Source organism: Rattus norvegicus, chromosome 10 (genome assembly GCF_036323735.1).
Source record: "Rattus norvegicus strain BN/NHsdMcwi chromosome 10, GRCr8, whole genome shotgun sequence".
Classification (NCBI taxonomy): domain Eukaryota; kingdom Metazoa; phylum Chordata; class Mammalia; order Rodentia; family Muridae; genus Rattus; species Rattus norvegicus.
In genome coordinates, this window is record NC_086028.1 from 80,849,155 (window position 1) to 80,862,617 (window position 13,463).

At 42.5% G+C, this 13,463-nt stretch overlaps 1 protein-coding gene and 1 long non-coding RNA gene across 20 annotated transcripts in view; one reads left to right on the top strand and one right to left on the bottom strand.

Annotated features, from left to right (window-relative positions):
• Window positions 1–1,201: 1,201 nt before the first annotated feature.
• On the bottom strand, window positions 1,202–5,687 carry LOC120095178 (uncharacterized). The gene is made up of 3 exons (XR_005490434.2): window positions 4,621–5,687; window positions 3,417–3,825; window positions 1,202–1,921 (listed from the first exon to the last, which is right to left on the bottom strand). It is a non-coding gene; the product is annotated as an uncharacterized LOC120095178 (long non-coding RNA).
• A 48-nt stretch (window positions 5,688–5,735) lies between these two features.
• Spop (speckle type BTB/POZ protein) overlaps window positions 5,736–13,463 on the top strand; it is an 80,892-nt gene continuing 73,164 nt past the window's right edge. For 3 of the 19 annotated variants that reach the window (XM_063268717.1, XM_063268719.1, XM_063268718.1), the window contains exon 1: window positions 7,537–8,350. The gene's annotated coding sequence lies outside the window, so the exon portion shown is untranslated. Of the gene's footprint in view, window positions 6,050–6,617; window positions 6,754–7,536; window positions 8,351–10,078; window positions 10,104–13,463 lie in introns of those variants that run through there. The other 16 variants (XM_039085597.2, XM_017597130.3, XM_039085596.2 and 13 more) reach the window with 15 other exon arrangements.

Genomic DNA, 13,463 nt, shown 5'->3' on the forward strand with positions numbered 1-13,463 from the left:
TGAGGAGCATTGAGCAATCGCTGCTTGACTTTTCAAACTTCTGAAATTGAATTTTAAATTAAATTCTTTAAAAAAAAAAAAAAGAACTTCTAACGTAGAGTAAACTTTCATTTGAAATCAATTCGCCTTGAGAAAGTAGAACTGTGGTGAGGCTAATTTAAACTTGTAAAAGCCAAAGTCATTTCTACATAAGCAGAAACTTTCTGTTTTTCTTAATTATCTGCATCTGCATTTAGGTAAATGTCATTTTAGGGCAGATGTCAGCAGGTGACTCAATCACATTCAAAACGGCAAAGAAAGAAAAAGGCCAGGTGTGGTGGGGTAAACCTTTAACCCCAACACTCAAGAGTGAAAGGCCAGCAGTTCTCCCTTGAGTTTGAGGCTGGTCTGGTCTACCTGGCAAGCTCCAGGCTAGCCAGGCCTACATAATGAGATCCTATCTCAAGCAAACAAACAAACAAAATAAAATAATAAAACCAACCTCGTTTAAAATGCACTGATAATAATTGATAATGGGGTATATGCAACATGGATAAAATCTACTCTTTACTATATCTTCCCCATCTCCGATTTATTTTGTTTGTTTGTTTGAGATAGGGTCTCAGTATAAAATCCTGGCTGGCCTGAAACTCACTTGTATTGACCAGTCTGGTTTCAAACTCACAGAGATCGTCCTGCCTCTGCCTCCTGTCTTTGGTGTATTCTTTGTTTAAAACAAATGTTAATGCTTCCACAATTTATTGTGAAGTGATGAGCTCTGATACATTTTAGAATATTTATTATTTATTTATTATTGATTTATTTGAAACAGAGTCTTACTCTCTAGCCCAGGATGGCCTGGAACTCCCTATGTAGTCCAGGCAGGTTTTGAACTCCTGGGAGTTCCTCCTGCCTCAACCTCCCAAATGCCGGGATTACAGGCTTGAGCAACTTACATCTGGCTTTAGACCAGACTCAAAAGTTAATGACATGCAGATGGAGTTGTGTGATTTAAATCATCTAGGATTTAAATCTGCGCGCACACACACACACACACACACACACACACACACACACACACACACACACACCGGTCCTTTGACTGCTGCTTTTTTGCCTGGCGCTCCACCTTTCACAGAGCATGATTCCCAGCCATTTTCTCGGGTTAAAAATTCAGAACTTCAATATCTATAAGCTTATTGAAATCAAATACTCAAGTAAGTACATCATTCCCAGCCTTTTGTTTTATTAAAGAGGGGAGTAAGATGACAGAATACCTTTTATATGCCAAGAGCTTTTGAACAAACGCGCTGTTCAATGCTTTGTCTTACCCCGCCTTGCACAGTCCATTTCACCAAGGAGACAGGGAAGGCAGTGGCCCTGCCTCCTGTGAGACCCTTTCCATGGACATCATTTAGGAACAGAAGTTTGTGCAATTTGCATCACACGCTGCAGCAGGGAGGCCTCTCCTCAGTGCTCCCTTCTTAGCAGTGTCTCAGAAGGGGGTTGCCCAGATGGGTGTAACCCCCTGGGGACTTGGGGTTTGCAATATAAAGCACAAAAAACGGAGGGGAGATTAGGTATCCTCTGTAGGTTGATGAGCCTGAGGGTGGCATTTAGTAGCAATGCCTTGAGGCTGGACCTCAGCCCCACACCGTCTGAGGGTGATTCTTTTTACACCAGCCTTTGGTTTCCAGCTGAATTTCCAAATCAGCCTCTTGAGATCCTGTCAGTATTTCTTCAGGAAATTCCAGTTCCGGTGGATAGAACCAGAGTTGGCATGGCTCCTGCAACCAAGTACTCTTGTCGAAATGTAAAGAAACTGGCTCCAAGGTCAGAGAGTTTGTTCAACTGGCAAGCAGCGGTGATCTGGCTGAGACAGCTGTGCTGTCTTGTTTCCTTGATTCTGTGCTGCCTGGAGAATTCTACAAAAGGGCACCGCCTAGGTGCAGGGTTAAGCAGGGTACACAGATGTGAGTGGTGAGTGAAGAACATTTACCCCAAGTCCATGCTCAATGATATGTGCATAAATAAGCAAGTCTACTTGTGCCAGGGATGAATTATGTTCAAACATTATTTCAGTTCATCCTTATCACCATATACTAAGTTAGAAAACGATGAGTTTTGGGAAGGCTTATGTCTATACCATGGAAAGTGTTAGTGCTGGGTTTGAACTTGGGTCTGCAGAAACGAAACATGCTCATTCATTAAGTCACAGGTTTGCTGTGGGATTCAACCAACCAATTAACATGTTTCCACGGTCAGTTTTCTATTAGCCTTAGCATGACCCTAGAGCAACACTGTCTATGTGTTCTTGGTTTTTTTCTTGTTTGCGATCTTTTATCTGTATCCTTGAAGGTGCCACTTGTGTTTTCCTTTGGGCTGTACACCGTCAGCACACAGGACTGTATTGCCTACTGGTCTTCCTGTCTATCGATCTCCACACAGACTCAAATGTGGCAGACATTGGGCTTGGGCGGGGCTAAGTAGGTGGGATACAAAGCTACCTTTGAACCAACTGAAGAACTCTACAAAGGCAAGAGATTACCTCCTTAAAGTGCTTCTTATCTAGGGGTGGGGATTTAGCTCAGTGGTAGAGCATTTGCCTAGCAAGCACAAGGCCCTGGGTTCGGTCCTCAGCTCAAAAAAAAAAAAAGTGCTTCCATCTAAAATGGTAGTTCATATTTCTCTTCAGGCTAGCCTGCCTCTACCTCCCCTATGGTTCCAGAAAGAAAAAAAAATCTGCCTTTGCCTATTGAACTGTTCAAGATCCATGATGGCAAAATAAATAAACACCAGACATCTCAGGGTCTTGGGGGACAGATCCCTTGCCCAGACCTGGCACATGACAGCCAATGAACATTTTGTCGTTTGTGTTTCGGATTAAGGAAATGAGTTCTGCATGTTTCCTAGCATCACAAGGAGCACCGAATTGAATTGGTGCCATTGTAAACTTGATTGTTGTTGCATAGATAAAAGCCTCATTAAGTCCCTCATGAGGAGAGAAAAATTTTATTTTGAGGAAAGAGGAGCTACGAGGGCTTCTTTGCTTGTTGTGGTTACAGCACCAAAACATTAAATGGAGCAAATAATTAAATAACTGAACTTTTTTTCTTTACCCAAACCTTGTCAAGAGGCTGGGTGAGTTTTTAATTAGTGCTGCATTTTCAATAAATCCAGATCAGTACGTGGTACCGATTCTTTCCTGGATAAGGGAAAGATAATAATGAGAATCTTATTTTTTCAGTCCCACACTAAAGGGATGCCTGGTATATTTAATCATGCTGTAGAAATCCTGGCAGCCTTCTCTGAGCCTGGCCTCTGCTCTAATTACATTTCTAGATTTTAGTAAATTGAAAGGGAAAATGTAGGAACAAAATAATTAAAACCGAAGAGGAAGTGCATATTAAAAAGGAGAAGCTGTTTAAAATTCTTACACGTAGTGCTTCCAAGGACATCCACAATCGCTTAATCAGCTCCACACCAAATCAAAGCCCTTTGTGCGGAGGCTGGAGGGATCATATCTCAGGTGGGCGGTGTGGTCCTCACAGTGAAATGGAAGTCTCATTGCACAGAGCTACAGATGGTGATAGGACCTCTGATGGCCCTCCAGATCACTGGGGATTCAGACCGGGGACTGGACAAGCTGCCGGCACATATTCCATACCCGGAGGAGCCCTCTCCCGTATCCTGGGCAGAGTCTGGTTAAACTGTAAGGATTAGTCTCAATTGCAAGGAAGCTGAAACAGATGTCCGTTCCCCGTAATCATCTCTTTCTGCACCTCTTCCCCACACGTCTTTCCCAAGCCGCTATCTTTTTCTTTCTCTCTGCTTTTCTGTGAAATCCTAAGTCAAGAAAATAATAGGTACGTAAACAACTGGAGTATCACCAAGAGTTAGTGACTTGTAACGGGTTACTGGCTTACCTATGGGACATTTTGAATTCTTATAGGGAGCAAACACCTCTCTGGCTTCAGCTCAAGAGAGGAGGGTTTGTTGATGGTGATGGTAAATGAAATCTAATTGAAAAGTTTCAAGAATCTGTCTCAGGTGACAAGAGCTCTTTCTGCCTCAGAGCCAAGCACACTGACCACATGATTAAAGAATCTAGGCTCTCCAGTTCTTAAACAAACCATTATGGCTGGGCGTAGTGGAGCACACTTGCAATCCCAACACTCAGAAGGTAGAGACAGAAGGATCAGGAGCTCAAAGCCAGCCTGTGTTACATAGTGAGTTTGGGGCCAGCCTGGACTATGTGAGGTCATTTCAAAACCCCATAAGCAAAAAAACTAAGCAGAAAACAAACAGCCAGAGTAATTTCATCTGGAATACAGATTGTGTAATCCCAGGGGATTCCCAGTGTTTTGCCCATGATGCCTAGGACATCCAACATGGGGATTACAGGGTCTGCTTCTGAACTTAAACGTGGAAAGCAGCTTGGCACTGTTGGGGGTTTTTCCCAAACCCAGTGGTTTGGTTACTGGGCTGCCAGTCTTCCCTGCTGAACAGGCTCACCAGCCACCTGGTGCCAAGAAGCATGTGGCAAGAGACAGGAGCATAGTCTCCTGGAGACTGTCCCACAGGCCTGGAAAGCAGTAGGGCTCCAGGAAGCTACTCCCAAACAGACTGCAACCTTGTTACCTCATGACCCACAGGGTCACTGGGTTGATCTCTTGTGTCCAGAGGAGGCGGTCTGCTTCTGATTTTGAGAGCTTGATTCAGTAATAAAATAGTTCCTTTAATTTAAGGCAATCAAAGAATGAAACAATAACAAATATCCCATTGCCCACAACTTCAACACAAAGATGACCATTTTCTTCCAGGGCCAACATGCTCTGAGGCAATTCTACCCAACTCTAGAATCACTTTTGGTCCATGGGAGCTAAGACATGAACCAGACTGGGGACCCAGATGGCTTTGCCAAGAAATTGTCACAGAATCAGCTTCCTCTCCATTGGGACACACACACACACACACACACACACACACACACACACACACACACACCCCTTCCGCCTTTCTCAGAAAGAATGGCTCTTTGGTTATCATTTTAAATGCTAATTTATTTACTTTTTGAGACATAGTATCACCTTGTAACTCTGGCTGACCTTGAACTCAGTATAAAGACCAAGCTGGCCTTAAATTCACAGAGCTCCTCCTGCCTCTGCCTCCTGAGTTCTGAGGTTAAAGGTGTACCCTAGAAAAATACTTTAGCATTTGCAGGCTAGGCTTCTTAGACATGGATCTCTTTGAATTTAAGGCCAGCCTGTCAACAAAGAGAGTGGCAGGTCAGCCAATCCTACAGAGCGAGACCCTATCTCAAAAAAAAAAAAATTAAATAAAACAAAAACACAAGTAAAAAGTTCTTTAAAAAGTCTTTTAGCTGAGAGTTGGCTAAAAAAGAAAGTAAGAGCAAAGTCATCTGTAATCCACAAACTGCACATCTAGGTTTCAGTTGTGAAATGCCTGTTGCTGCTCCACCCACCCGGTCCCTGGATCTCAGCTGCCTTCCTTCATTCTGGCCTCGCACCTCAGCGCGAACTTTTGCGCGCTGCACGCGACCCCCTCCGAGTTCCCGCCTCTTTCCACTCTGGCCCCGCCTTCCGCTCAAATCCCCGGGCCCTGATACCGCCTCGCGACGCTTGCGCACTGGGGAAGGTAGGCGGAGTCTTAAAGGAGGAGGAGCTGGAGAGTCTTGACCGGGGCGGGGTGGGGCGGGGCCGGACGGGGCGGGGCGAGGCGGGGTGGGGCGGGGCGGGAAGCCGGGGGAGGAGGCCGCGCGGGGTGGGGCCCGGCGGGTACGCGCTCGCTGCGTCGACGTGCTGACGACAGGACGCCCAGGCCGGTGTGTGTCGGTGTGTATGTGTGTGTATGTGTGTGTGTGTGTGGTGTGTGTGTGGTGTGTGTGGTGTGTGTGTGTGTATGTGTGTGTGTGTGTGTGTGTTTGTATGTGTGTGCGCGCTCCAAGAGTGTATTTGTGTATCGGCGGTCCCGCAGGTCCCGGATGTTGCGGGCAGTATGAGGCGAGCGCAGGGGGACAGGGACCAGCAGCTGTCGCCGCCGTTCTCAGGTGAGTGTGTGTGTGTGTGTGTGTGTGCCTCAAGAGTCGAAGAAGGGGGTTGGCCTGTCGGGTTGCGGGGGTTTTCCTTGAGAAGTGACTAAACCCCCAAACACACACTTTCCCTAATGTATTATTCTCTGTCCCATATCCTACGTTGGTTTCATGGCCTGAGGAAGCCAGAGTCTAGTCAGCGGTCTGTTCTTCCTACCTCAAGCATTCTGAAAACACAAACGCGCCCCCTGTCTCCTGCCTCCCTCACCATCATAGCCCCAACCCCATCCCCCTTGCCAAATAGTGAGCTGTCGCCTGCGGCGAGATGGAAAACTGCGCATGCTCGAATGTGAAGGAGCTCCGGGTGCCTGGTCGCTGCCTCAGGACGCATGCGCATTGCTGTTTTGCAGGGACCTGCGGGATAAAGAGCCCCTTGACCAAGAGCCCGCCTTCTTCACTAAACTTGCCACCCAATAGTGAGCTTGTCGCTCCGATCGGAGAGGGAGAATTTAAATTATGCGAGGGATTTAAGGACAAAGCACTATTTGCATCTGGTGTTGCCCTAGAGACTCCCAGGCTACCAACGCCTCCTAGAGCCAACGTGTCCCACGCTGACCCCTCTTTTGAAACTAACTGCAACTTCTAGTTCTAGAATTACTTCCCTTTCCACCACTCCCGTCGTCATGCTGAAACCTTACTACAAATTTCCCCTAAATATAGGAGTAAGTCCAACTCGTTTATTCTAGCAGGGGATTTTGATAGTCTTGTTAAAAAAAGGACTTGTTAAAAGGTCCATAAAAAAGAAACTAAGGTGGGAATTTTTCTTTAGTAAAATTTTGAGTTGCCTTTACAGAGTAGATAAGGAAGGATAAGTGTCACACAGTTTAAGGCTTGAGGTAACAAAACGGAAATCAAGACATCAGTAGCTTCATTTCAGCCCTTTTACTTTGTGCGACCTATTTGGTTTGGTTCTTTGTGTGTGTGTGTGTGTGTGTGTGTGTGTGTGTGTGTGTGTGTATGAAAGTTCTTCCATTGGGTTCGGTCCCCAGCTCCAAAAAAAAAAAAAAAAAGAAAGAAAGAAAAAAGAAAGTTCTTCCATAGTGTTTTACATTTAGTTGTACAGTTAAGTTGTACATTCTGTGACTATATGAAAAGAGAGGCAATCAGAAACAATTGAACAACTTGTGCAGAAGTATTAGTTTCAAATAATTTGAGCGATAATTCTTTCATACTGGCAAGTTCCAAAAAATTAAAATGAGGAACTTTACAAAAATATTCCAGTGACTTAGGACCCAAGGTTTTAGCTGACAGACTAAACTTGGTTCTTTAGTTTGTTGCTGTGCCATCCCTCTTAGAAACTTTGTCTTAGCTCTACCATAGAGGGAAAAAAGGTCTGTTTTTGACACAGTCAAGTTCTTGTGTAGCCATGGCTGGCCAGGAATTCCCTATGAAGATCAAGCTGGTCTCAGGACTGATTCACAGAGATCTGCTTACCTCTGACTCTCTTTTTTTTTTTTTTTTTTTTTTTTTTTTTGGTTCTTTTTTTTTTTCGGAGCTGGGGACCGAACCCAGGGCCTTGCGCTTCCTAGGCAAGCGCTCTACCACTGAGCTAAATCCCCAACCTCCCTCTGACTCTCAAGTGCTAGGTATATACCACCACATTTGGTCCCAAAGATAAACACTTTCTACTAGCAAAAAGTTTGCTGAATTGTATTGAAAATGAATAGCTAAATTGTTGTTGGGTGGAGAGAATGGAAAAGGGAAGGGCATTTTCTGTTTTTCAGTTGTCTGGCTAACCTAATGTCTCAGCCTCTTGGGAGTGGGATATGAATCAGCCTTGTTTTGAAATTCCCTTTCCTTTGTGTTCTTTCTTTGGTATTCTCACAAGACATATTTTGGTTGGCCTTTTAACTCTAGAACCTCATGTTCTTGGGCTTTAAAGTATATACTTTCCACTTCCTCTTTTAACACTGGGCTTTATGTGGTTCAGCTGTCTATTGTGCTGTTTCCGGTTGCCATGTTGCACTTGGAACCAAGAGATGACAGAAGCAGCACAGGGGTTGTGGGGAGCACATATATCATCCTTGTTGGGAAAGAGCTGGATACTCAGCCCACCCCCACCCCCAATCCCCAGTAGTATAAGTTACTGTGTTAGCTCCACATTTAGGACCAGGGCACTTGGCGTCCTTTGGTATTTTAGTGGCTACACCTCTTGAAAGAGTTGTTAGAGTGGCTGGAATGGTAGCTGGAGATACTTTATGTGGCCTGCCTCCTCGCCTGGATCATGCTCTTGTAAAATCTAGAAGTGAAGCTAATAAGGTAATCCCTGTCTCTCTTCCCCTTAGGCTTTCCTCATCTAGGATGTTTGTTGTTATTTGGAAACATTTTATCTCTGAATTCACTGAAGCCTTATTTAAGTTTTTCATGATACAAAAGCATGAGTCGCTTTTAGGCTTAAAAATAAGTTGTTAATTCATATCGGTGCAGAATTTTGTTTAAAAATAAAAGGTAATACAGATGTCAAAAACAATCCGAAAGATTCACGGTGGGAGTGAAAACCCTTCCATTCCAAGGTTCTCCTCCCATCCATCAAGTCACCCTTCTCAAAGGCAGTGTCTCCTCCTTCCAGAGTGTGCACAGCACAAACGCATACAGATTCTTTGGTGTCTGTTTTTCACGAATGCTAAGATACTTTGCATACTTTATACTTTTCCACTCAGTTTATCTTGGTGGTCATTTCTTATAGTACGTGTAGCATCTCCCTTTTAAAAAGTGACAAGGGTTGTACTGTGTATGATATGCCATCAGTCAACTAGTTCTTAGTAAGCATTAGGATTGCAGAGCCACAATTCATGTTTTTGTGTGTCCTGGTGTCTGTTGGGTTAGATTTTTTTGTGAATGTGCCAGAACAATGGGTATATGCCTTTTTAATGTTGGCAGTGTTGCTGAGTTGTTCTCCACAGAGGTTTATCAATTTATGTTGGTGCCAACAGTTCATCTGTGTTTCCTAATCCACACTCATGACTTAAAAATCTGCTTTTTTTTTAAAATTTATTTATTTTATGTATATAGGTACACTGTAGCTGTCCTCAGACACACCAGAAGAGGCCATCAGATCTCATTACAGATGGTTGTGAGCCACCATGTGGTTGCTGGGATTTGAACTCAGGACCTCTGGAAGAGCAGTCAGTGCTCTTAACCGCTGAGCCATCTCTCCAGCCCCGACTTAAAAATCTTATGCAGTGTTTTCTCTTTTCTGTTAAGCTCTTGTATAGTTTCATAAATTTCATTACACTGAGGAGTTATGGACAAACTCTGTGCCTGTTTTGTACTTCGAGAGTATTAGGGGACACTCTTCTATGAAAGAATGATGCATAGGGACATAGCCTGGGTAACAACAAACCCATGGCATTTCCAGGAAGGCCTATGAGACCTGAATTCCAGTTTCCTCATCTTCACTCTCAGTCTGGTTTGTGTGGAACTCCAAAAGCTTATGTGTTCTTTTGTGATATCATCTTGGTAGCTATGAGCAAAGGCCAATGAGCTGCTTTTTGTTGAGTTGAAAAAATAACTCAGTAGCTAAGATACTTTACTAAGTGTCTATTTTCTCAGCAGAATGTTGGCCTTAGCAGTCTTCTGACTGCAGAATACCTTATTATGAGCTGTAAAGAGAGAAAAGGCTGGGTATGATGGAGCACACCTTTAATCTCAGTACTCAAGAGGCAGAAGCAGGCAGATCAATGTGGGTTTAAGGCCAGCTAGAACTTCATAGTGAGACCCCTACCTCTCCCAGCTCCAGCCCCACAAAAAAGAATGAATGAATGAATGAATGAATGAATGAATGAAGAGATGTCTGTACCTGAAGGAGATTGTGGTCTAACAAGATGCACTGACTATGAAATGAGTCAGAAAATAAAGTGTAAATAATACTATGCTTATGTTCTCTGAGATGTGATGAAGGATTGAGAGAGTTTGCTTGGAGGGCTTTCTGAGGGAGGAAGTGTATGCTGAGGTGTGTGTTGTTTGCTTTTCTTCTACTATTGAAAGTTCAAACATACAGAAAAGTAGAGAGGTAAGTTATTACCCTTCTGTCTACCATATTAACTTCACACTTGCTGTATTATAAAATATATATGTGCTAAACATGTTAGGATATATACTATTCAAACTTTTATATAGTTCAAATATACTTCACCCTTTCGATGAAATACATTGTTTTACTCAATTGTTTTTATAGTATTTGTCAAAAGGCGATTTGAGTAATTTTAAATTTTATTTTATATTTGAGACAAAATCTTACTATGTAGTCCTGGCTGGTCTAGAGTTCACTGTTTAGACCAAGCTGGCCTCAAACTCATAGAGAGCCACCAGCCTCTGCCCCTCAAGTCCTGGAATCAAAGGCGAGTACCACTATACCTCCCGTTGTTTGTATTTTTCCCCGCTTCAGACATGTCTCTTTAGTTTCAGAGCTGTTTGAAACTACTCAGGATTAGTGGCTTTTGCTCTTTGAAGAGACCAGGCCATTTGTGTTCCAATGTACATCATCTCTTACAATTTTCTGGGTTTTTTTGGTTTCATAATTTGTTCTTTTATTGGTCTAAGGTGGTACTGAGACCTAAAGGCTTGGTTAGATTCCTGGAAATCAGTGTTAGGAGAACAGCACTAGAGCCTCTGCTAATGATATGCAACTTAGTTGTATGTCTTAAGGTGATGAAACTCAGACTTTTCAGTGTAATGTCCTCCTTCTATCATTAGCAGATAGTCTTTAGAATGGTCCCATTGTGGCTACTGTTATTTTTCCAGTAGTCTTTCTCCTAATGTGATGGCCTTACTTTTCTCAGTTAAGTAGTTGTAAAGTGATGGTTTAAAAATTCTGCCATTCTTTTTCTTTGGCTAGTTTTTTTATTTTCTAAAATCTTTCCCTTATTAGGTAGGAGTAAATTACAGTTTCTACCAAAAAAGGCTGAGGTGAATCTTTCTTTCCATTTAATATTTCCTGAGTAAAGAGGTGGTATAATTAATAGGCAGTTTAGAAAGACTACAGACAACAGTCCTGGGGATTTGTTAAAGACCTGGAACATGGGAGGCAAGGAAGTCCTCTACCTTGGGTTCTCCCCATAGCCATCATCTTTACTGGTAGCAAATGACTAGCTTCTTTTTCTTTCTGTGAGTATTATATTGCTCTCATGGATTTTAATGTACTGTGTCTTACCAACAGTTACAACATTCTTTACAGTGCACATGGTGTTCTCTGTTTTGCCTCTGGAGGCCTCTCAGCTCAGCAATGTGAGTGCATTCTTGCTTGTGGCACAAGAAGTTTCTGCCTGTATTTTTTTTTCCTGTATTTTTTTAATGTGCAGCCATTGCTTTGCCTTTCTTTTTCTTATTTTAAAATTTTTACCCTTATTTTTATCTTATGTGTATAGTGTTTTGCCTGTATGTATGTCTGTGCACTGTGTGAATACAGTGCTCTTGGAGGCTTGAAGAAGCCCCCTGAACAGTTATGAACTGCTATGTGGGTGCTAGGAATTGAACTTGGGTCCTCTAGAGGAGCAGCCAGTGTTCTTAGCCAATGAGCCATCTCTCCAGCCCCACACTTTACCTTTTTGTAATTTCCCTTTCAGTAAATTAGGTTGTTCATGTCCTTTATGGGGCTCTGCAGCTAAATTATGAAAAACAAAGATGCCTTTATTTTATTTCTGTTACTTAGTGTTTGACTCTCTGTGCTGCTGGTATTGCTAAGATCTAGATCTTAGAATCTACAACTTTTTTGTCTTGAAATTTTTTTTTTTTTTTTTTTTTGGTGAAAGATGGTAGTGTCCCAAGTGACGGCATTACTATCTCCCACATGAACATAAAGGTGGCTATAGAGAATATTGGAGCTCCCCCACCCCCGTCCTCCCTGCCTTTGAGGGCAATGTTGCAATGTTGCTTTTTTTTTCTGGGATGAAATATAAGGAAATGAGGGCTGGGATGCAGCTCAGTTCTTAGAGTGGTTACATAGCATGCAGGAAGCCCTGGATTAGATTTCTAGCACCACCTAAACTGGGCTTGCTGGCCCACATTTCTGATCCAAGAACTTGGGAGGTCAAAGCAGGAGGATCAGAAGTTCAAGGCATCCATTAGCTACATAGGGAGTTTGTCACACAGACTTTTTGGAGCATGTGGTGTTCTGACATTTTATAAAAGAAGTCTTTGTGGGGATATGTATAAGTAATTGCTTTCCTTTCCACATTTAAAGCATTTCTTTTAAAATTTCCACATATATCTCTCTACATAAATGTTATGTAAGATTCTGCTGTTACAGCACATATTTTTCATTATTATTAGATTTTCATCTTTAAAAAGGAGCAAGACAAATTGTTCTTAATTAGGGAAAAATTTCAGCCAAACCATGACCTCTGATTCCCAGTCGTCTTAACTCGGGGTCTGGAACATTGCTGCATCCTGTGATACTGGTGTACTGTAGACTTAGGAAAAAACGTCTGCTCATCTGAGTGCTTTTTGCAACTCTGTCACACTAATGAAGGCTAGTTTGTAGCTGGTCTTAGAATCTAGAATAATTCTTGCATTAGTAAAAAATGTTTAATGAGATGCTTCCTATGCAGCAATACTTTGGATAATTTCATGTTCCTCAGAGCCAGACAATAACAATATTCTGATACCTATCTGAAATCCATTTCCCAAGTTCTCTTTACCATCTTGTCATATTTACAAGGTTACTTATTCTCAGTCTGGTTTCATAACAATACTGGCTCCACATTACATTCTGCTTGTGTGTTTGAGGAAGCACACCTGTTTCTTGTGTTTGTTTTCAGGCATGGTGAAATTACTCTGCAAGACTCTGTGGACATATTTGCTAATACATTGGATTCAGTTCCTTCTTTCACTTTTGTTTTTATAAAGCTCCCATTACAGGAACACTTGGGCCATTATTATTACTATAGTCATATTTTATGTATTTTTGAATTAACTAATCTAGTGTGTGTGTGTGTGTGTGTGTGTGTGTGTGTGTGTGTAAATGTGTATTCCAGGTTACATGTACAACTTCCAAGAATTGGTTCTCTTTTTCTAAGTGTGGGTCTCAGGGATGAAACTCAGGTCGTCAGGCTTTGCAGCAAGTGCTTTTCCCAGCTGAGCCATCTCTTAGATATGATAGTCACACTGTCACAGAATTAGCTATAAGTTGCAAAGGTGTTCTCTGTATATGGCAAAGCTGGTCGTGTAGCTTTATTGGCGCTGGATACAGATCACAAGAGTAGATATTAAATGTATAGCAAGAGTAGATATTAAATGTATAGTAAGTCTTCCTGGACACCATGAGCATTATTCTTGACTGTTCTAAGAAGCTGTTGGCATACAATTTCCTGCCGTCACCAGCTACCACAGAGAGCTTATACAATTTTTCAAAAAACTTCTAATTTCTCCTGTC